Source organism: Electrophorus electricus, chromosome 8, assembly GCF_041902795.1.
Source record: "Electrophorus electricus isolate QZ-2024a chromosome 8, ASM4190279v1, whole genome shotgun sequence".
NCBI lineage: Eukaryota > Metazoa > Chordata > Actinopteri > Gymnotiformes > Gymnotidae > Electrophorus > Electrophorus electricus.
In genome coordinates this window covers 6,231,695-6,238,701 of record NC_137504.1, presented here as the reverse complement: position 1 = coordinate 6,238,701, position 7,007 = coordinate 6,231,695, and positions in this window count along the sequence as shown.

The window sequence follows — 7,007 nt, the reverse complement described above, 5'->3', positions numbered from 1 at the left end:
AAATTTGAGCTCGTACCCTCTTACACGTGATACAACTTCAAATCTGTCCGCCTAGATTTTGCGAGACATCGAAGTAGACTTGTTGCAAAACTGATTTTTGCACTTGTGCACTATCAGAACTGGGCAGGCAGTGGCGAAGGGACGGAATTCGTGACTAATCAAAAGCGTTTTTGTTTGAGCGCAAAAAAAAAAAGAAACTACGCAGAAAAACAAACTTTGATCTACTCCATCAAGGATGGCACATTTCATCCGCATTGTTTTGCTAATATTGCAAATGGAATTTAGTCATTAATATAAAAATACTGATACTTGGTGAAAACTTGAATTGTAATGATGTTATGTAGGTAGTTGTCTTAGCTAGCTTGACCAGATCAGACTGTCTATGGCCCAGACACGTTATACCAGTTTGGAAATAGTATAATAGTCTAAAAATTGAAGGGTAGCTAAATAGCAAAGATAACTAGCTAGCTAGCTAACTGTAGCTCAGTGGTCACCAACTCTGTTCTTTGCGATCAGCCTTCTTATCCCCAAAAACAGGGCAGAACAAAAGGATTTCAGTATTACCATTTACGTTAGCATGACGCTCAATTGGTAATTAACCAAATGTTTGTATGAATTTACGTTTAGCTGTGCTGCTTTAGGAAACCAGGTTTCCCCATAAATCAGAATGACAACTAGATAAAAAGAAACCCCTTTGATTAGTCACGAATTCCATCCCTTCCCCTCTGCCTGCCCAGTTCTGAACGTGTACAAGCGAACAAATCAGTTTTGCTACACGTCTTGAGATGTTTTGCAAAATCGAGGCGGGCGGATTAGAAGCTGTGCTGTCATGTTTGCGGTTGCGAGCTCTAATTTGTGGTTGTATAATCAAAAATGAATTGGTGTACAAATAAATATATTGTCTTTATCTTAATAATCGTTCACACATTTATTACTTTTTCCTCTGACTTCAAGTTTAAAAATACAGTTCTGGGAATATTTTCTGCGAGTGGAAATTTTAACATTCACATTCAGATTTTTACTCTACATATTCTCACGTCAAAAAAAAAAATACAAGTGCAAAGTTTAGTTTACAAGTTGTCACATTAAAATACAAGTACAGAGTTCTCAGAACAGGTCCTTCGATCTCTCAGGTTTTGCAACATAATTATCTCCATTCAAGTGGATGTATAAATGGTACTTTCAGCCAAGGGGAGGGATTGGAGTAAGTGTAACATTAGGCAATCCTTGGTAGAAAGTATATTCACTCTGAATCCACGCTTTATTTGCCCCAGTGCCCCACCCCGCTGCCTTGTTTAGCTCCAGCTCAGCTCTCCTTAGCCCTATTTAGCCCTAGTGCCCCCAACCCCTCATTCCTGAGCCCTGCCATCTCACAGTCAGGTCATAGCTAAACACTCCCAGTCCTGTGTATTCTTGGGGCATAGTGGGTACAGCCTGGGGTACAGATGAGGAACAGAAGAACCTTGTCGATGGCATTTATGATGTGGCTCTATAGGAGCATCTTGGTTTTAACTCCTACAAGATTGTGGGTCTGGAGGATGTATTGGGAGATAAGCCTGCAGTTGCTGATAAAACATCAGATAAAGTTGGCTATGTCATGCTTGTGGTCAAAGCAGACACACAACAGTAGGGGTCCTAAGCTAGGCTACCATTGGAGGCTGCAAGTTTTCAAACCGAGAGAGAGAGAGAGAGAGAGAGAGAGAGAGAGAGAGAGAGAGAGAGAGAGAGAGAGAGAGAGAGAGAGAGAGAGAGAGAGAGAGAGAGAGAGAGAGAGAGAGAGAGAGAGAGAGATTCATTCCTTTGTGCTTAATTTTTTTTTTTTTTTTTTTTTTTTTTTAACCTCAGGTTTTGCCAGATTGAAATGTTCTGGTCACTTTTTCTATATGCTAATTGAAACTGTGGCTTTTAGCTCTGAAGTCATTTTAAACTTGGCTTATATATTGTTATGCTTGAAAATGTGTACTCTCATAAATCATAATTTTAGGCAATAGAAAAATGTAGGAAAAAACTGGACAAAATCAAAGCATAAAAATATTTACAGATATAAATTTCTTCTTTTTATTGCACAGCTATCCACACAAAGTTGGGTATTTGCCATCAAATACAAACATTGTGAGTAATGGAGAAAAGATAAAGCAGAGCTTTGCACATTCTCTGCACAAAAGCATGTCTCCCATCCTCTGTAGCTATTATAACAGGCCGACCAATTGAGTCCCCTGTAACTTTTACATCCTACTGCGGAGTGCCCCTGCACCTCTCCTGAGGTTCAGAGAGGCTGGTTCTGCAGTGGACCTGCAGTGTAGCTTCGATACCTCTGTGTGATGGAATGTGTGAGCACGGCTGTTGGGCCTGCAGTAAATGGGGCTTGACAGCAGACTTGGTGTGCCATAACTAGCCTTTCCCCTATGGGTTACAGACAGGGCATATGGGAACACCAGTAGAAAGTAACCCCATTAACGACATGCCATACTCTATATAGTCAGGCAGGTTGTGTGCTGCAGGATATATGTAATATGTTTGGGGACCCAGCACGTCTGGAGTAAAGGTGTGATTCCTGCTTCATCATCCGTCACTGCAGAGATTAGTGTCATTAACATTTTACTGAGGCCTGCATTAAGGCAGTGTTTGAACTGGTGAGAATGACCATTATTGGAATCATTCCAGTTCCGGATTGACAAAAACGTGTGGCGGCTGAAGGATTTGAACAGGGTCAGTTGCAAACTTCTCTTGCAAATGTCATCAGAAATTTCTGTACTCAGAACACAAACGGGACATTATCACGAATAGGATAAAAGGTAACTTTGCTGTAAATGAAACATGCACAGCACTAGAGAGCAGCAGTAATTGCAAATGGCGCATACCCCTTCTTCCCCGGTAGTGTTCTCTCCAAGTCTCTGCTCACCCCCCAGAGGTTTCCTCTGTCTTTTGATGTTGAACCCTCCTCAGTTATTTAGCTCTTTTAAAGGAGGGTTGAGGACGTTGGCTTTTAAGCCTAGGTAAACTTAATTTGTATTGTGTACATATGGTTAAAAGTGCCTCTCTTGTAAAATAGGGGTGATGCCGTGGGCCAATGGGAGCGTGGCGAAATGCGTGCAGCGGGCTGAAGCGTCGCGGGCTGAAGCGTCACAGCCCCACTGAGCCCCAGCTGGAGGGCTCTTATCAAGGCCTAAATGAGTGGAGGTGAGAAAAGACAGACGCATGGAGCGAGCAGGTCCATGCTGGCGTGGGGGTGGGGGGAAGGGCAGCTGCCTGCTTTAGGAGGCTGCTTTTAAGCTTGGGATAGAGAAGGAACTCTTTGATGAGGAAGAGGGGTGGGGTGGGGTGGGGGGTCTGGTTTTGTACATCAAGGGTGTCAGCTAACCTGGGCCTTGGCAGACAGGCCAGTTCAGGACCACTTTAATGACTGAAGTTCGAAATGGCCAATCTGATTTAAAGTTTTAATAGACAGTATCCTATATCAAGGTAAAAAGAAACTAATCATTTTAAAGATAATAAATGTAACTTGGTGATAAAGGCAAAAAAAGGTTATGAATATTGTCTGAGTATAGTAAAGGCAACATGCTATGGCAAGTGGAGCAAATTACTTGTGTCTGTACAAAAACAATTGGATGATAGTGGGGGCTGGGGAACTTCAGCTGTAACCAACTTGCGCATCGTACTGATCAATTTCATAGAAGAAAGACTCCAAATTAAAAACATATGGGTTTTGTTACCAAGAGCAGACTTTAAAAATAGGTTTGCTAGTTTTGAGCATGTGTTGCAATGACTTGGAGTTGAGCTTGAGGAAAAAAAAGGGTGAAAAAGGTATATTGGACGAGGATATTGGAAACTGACCAGAGAAGAGACGATAAGGGAATTGAAGATAACAAGCGAGATGTGAGTGGGTTTAACTGTCCTTTCCTCTGTCTTGTTCTATTATTTATTCTCCAAACAAGCCCAGTTTCGTGGCCCAGTGTTTAGGGGGCCTTTAAGACAAATATGTGTCAGTGTCTCTCGTGAATTCTTACTTATCCAATAAGCCCTTCCACCTTCTGCTAACATGCACAGCACAGAGCCCACAACATGCATCTACTTCACTGGTAAATTTTCGCAATGACAGGGCAGCATAAGGAATCCTAGCCTTGGAAGGCCTCCACTGGTCCCTTCCCCAAGGCCTTTCCTGTGTCAGGGCTAATAACTTACAGTTGCTCCTAAGAGAACAATAGATGCCATTTGAAGCATTCATCTGCTAGGATGGCCACACAAAAAGCATGACACTGTAATTTGAACAGTTTGACTCTGGAGAGTCAAGTAATTGACACAGTGGTTAGGAGCTTCTTGTCTGAAGAAAGAAAAAGTATGAAGGTGGTCATGAAGATGATCAGGTGTTAAAAGTATCAGTGTTCTAACTAAACTGGAAAGAGCAAATCCATCTCCTAAGATGTTGATCAGATAGACCTATTTAATTTATCCTCTAATAGATATTTTTGTTTTCAAATATCCAAATTCATTGTTTATAAAGTGACTTTGAAATCACTGAGAATTTCCATGATGAGCAAAGCAGTTACATTTTCACATTACGTTAAATGTAAGTTTATTTCTCAACATGCTGATTCTTTTTTATTAGTCCTTGGGCAAACACAGTCAGATAAAAGATTAAATTAAATCAATGTGTTTTGGTCAGTCAGCATTGTTATTTTCTACACTTGTGGGACAGCTGAAATTAGGTGCATGGAGCCAGAAGTTCTTTATTAAATGCATGACAAGCATGTGTTTTGACTTTTAAAAAATGTTTAAATTTGAGTTACTTTAACTAGTGAAGTACTACAATATAAGAATTTGGGGTGGTGGGATCCTCATGCATGACTGGTATACATACATGTACATCAATTCTTGAAGACAATTCAGTTTTTAAAAGTTCCAAGAGCTAAAGGAAGATTCTTACCTCATTACACAGCAATGTTATACTGCATTTAGATGTTTTAGATAAATTTTTGTGCATTTTTGTTTTTCCTAGAAATTATATGGGGATTTTATGGGGCGTAACATTAAAGCCTGCCCTTTTCTTATTGAACATCTGTTAGCCAATTCCTATTATTGTTTAAAAATGCACTTTAGTAGTTTGTTTTTTAGTATTGTAGTGTTTTAGACTAATGCAACTGAAAGGGCTGTATAGTACCTGTTGCTCTTTTGGTCTTTTTTTGAAAAGTTTATGAGTCTGACAGAAATGTTAAACACACACAGATGCAAAAGAAATATCCTACTATCATTCCTGCACCATTAATAAACATTATTTCATAAACATTCAGTGGTGCTTGAAAGTTTGTGAACCCTTTAGAAGTTTATATATTTCTGCATACATTTGACCTAAAACTTCATCAGATTTTCACACAAGTCCTAAAAGTAGATAAAGAGAATAAAACCAAAAAAATGTAACAAAATATTAGTAATTTATTTATTGAGGAAATTATCCAATATTACATACCTGTGAGTGGCAAATGTATGTGAGCCTTTGGGATTAGCACACAATTTAAAGATGAAATTTGAGTCAGATGTTGTCAATAAATAACCTCGCCTCACTGCCACACCAGATGCACATTCATGTCAGCCACTGAGTCTAGATTTATTGCGAATCTTCCAGACTTATCATTTATGACTAGGATACCCTCAAACCCCATGGAACTTGATCAAATGACTGAATGCTTGTATTCTGAATCAGTATTCCGCTGCACACTCAATGTTGCTCCACTTAAGAATAAAAAAAATAGGGACAAAAAATTAGTACCTTGGAATAATGATCACATTCACAGTTTAAAACAAAATACTTGAAAAATGGAATGTAAATGGTGCCACACTAAACTTAGTAGTATTCCAGTTTGCATGGAAGGAGAGCCTTCTCAAGTATAGAAAGGCACGTATTATCGCTTGAAAAGCTTATCTCTCGACCCTTATAGAAAATAACAAAAATATTCCTAGCTTTCTATTTAGTACAATTGAACATCTAACTAGGAATAAAGATGACACCAATGCTGAGATTACATCATCACATAGTAGTAATGAGTTCATGAAATTCTTCAATGAAAAAATTAAGCACATTAGAGATAACATTCAAAGTATTAACATGAAATTGTCAGCTTCTTAGAGATTAGAACAACCAAACCAAAAAAAGAATCTAGATTCCTTTACACCTATCCAAGAGCCAGAACTTACATCTCTGATGAAAATACTCCACTTACTTACTAGATTCACTGCCCACACACTTTCTTGAGGAAATCCTACCTAAAATAATTGAACTAAATCAAATAAACTCCTCCTTGAACATTGGCTATGTACCTAAATCATTCAAATTAGCAGTAATCAGACCACATATAAAAAAATCTAACCTTGACCCATGTCAGCTGTCAAAGTACAGGCCAATCTCAAACCTTCCATTTATTCTCAAGATCCAAGAAAAAGCTGTAGCTCAGCAGCTAAGCTCATACATGAATCAGAACCAGATATATGAAGTCTTTCAGTCAGGGTTTGGGCTTCATCATAGTACAGAGACCGCACTGATTAAAGTAGTTAATGACCTGTTATTGGCTTCTGACAAGGGTTATGTCTCTTTGCTTATATTGCTTGATTTGAGTGCAGCATCTGACACTATAGATCACAACATTTTACTGGATAGACTCAAAAATGTTGTTGAGATTAGGGGAATAGCCATTTTCTGTTTTAAATCATATCTAGCCGGTCTTTACCAGTTTGATAACACAAATGGAGACTTCTCAGCATACAACAAGGTAAAGCTAAGGTGTACCACAAGGATCTGTTCTAGGGCCTCTGTGTTTTTCTTTATATATGCTACCTCTAGGTGACATTATGTGTAATCACTGTGCTAGTTTCCACTGCTACGCTGATGATACTCAGCTATATGTCTCAGCCAAACCAGAGGATATATTTCAGCTGAGTATTATTGAGGAATGCATAAAGGATGTCAGACACTGTATGTTGAGAAACTTTCACTTAATCCTCACAAAACAGAGGTG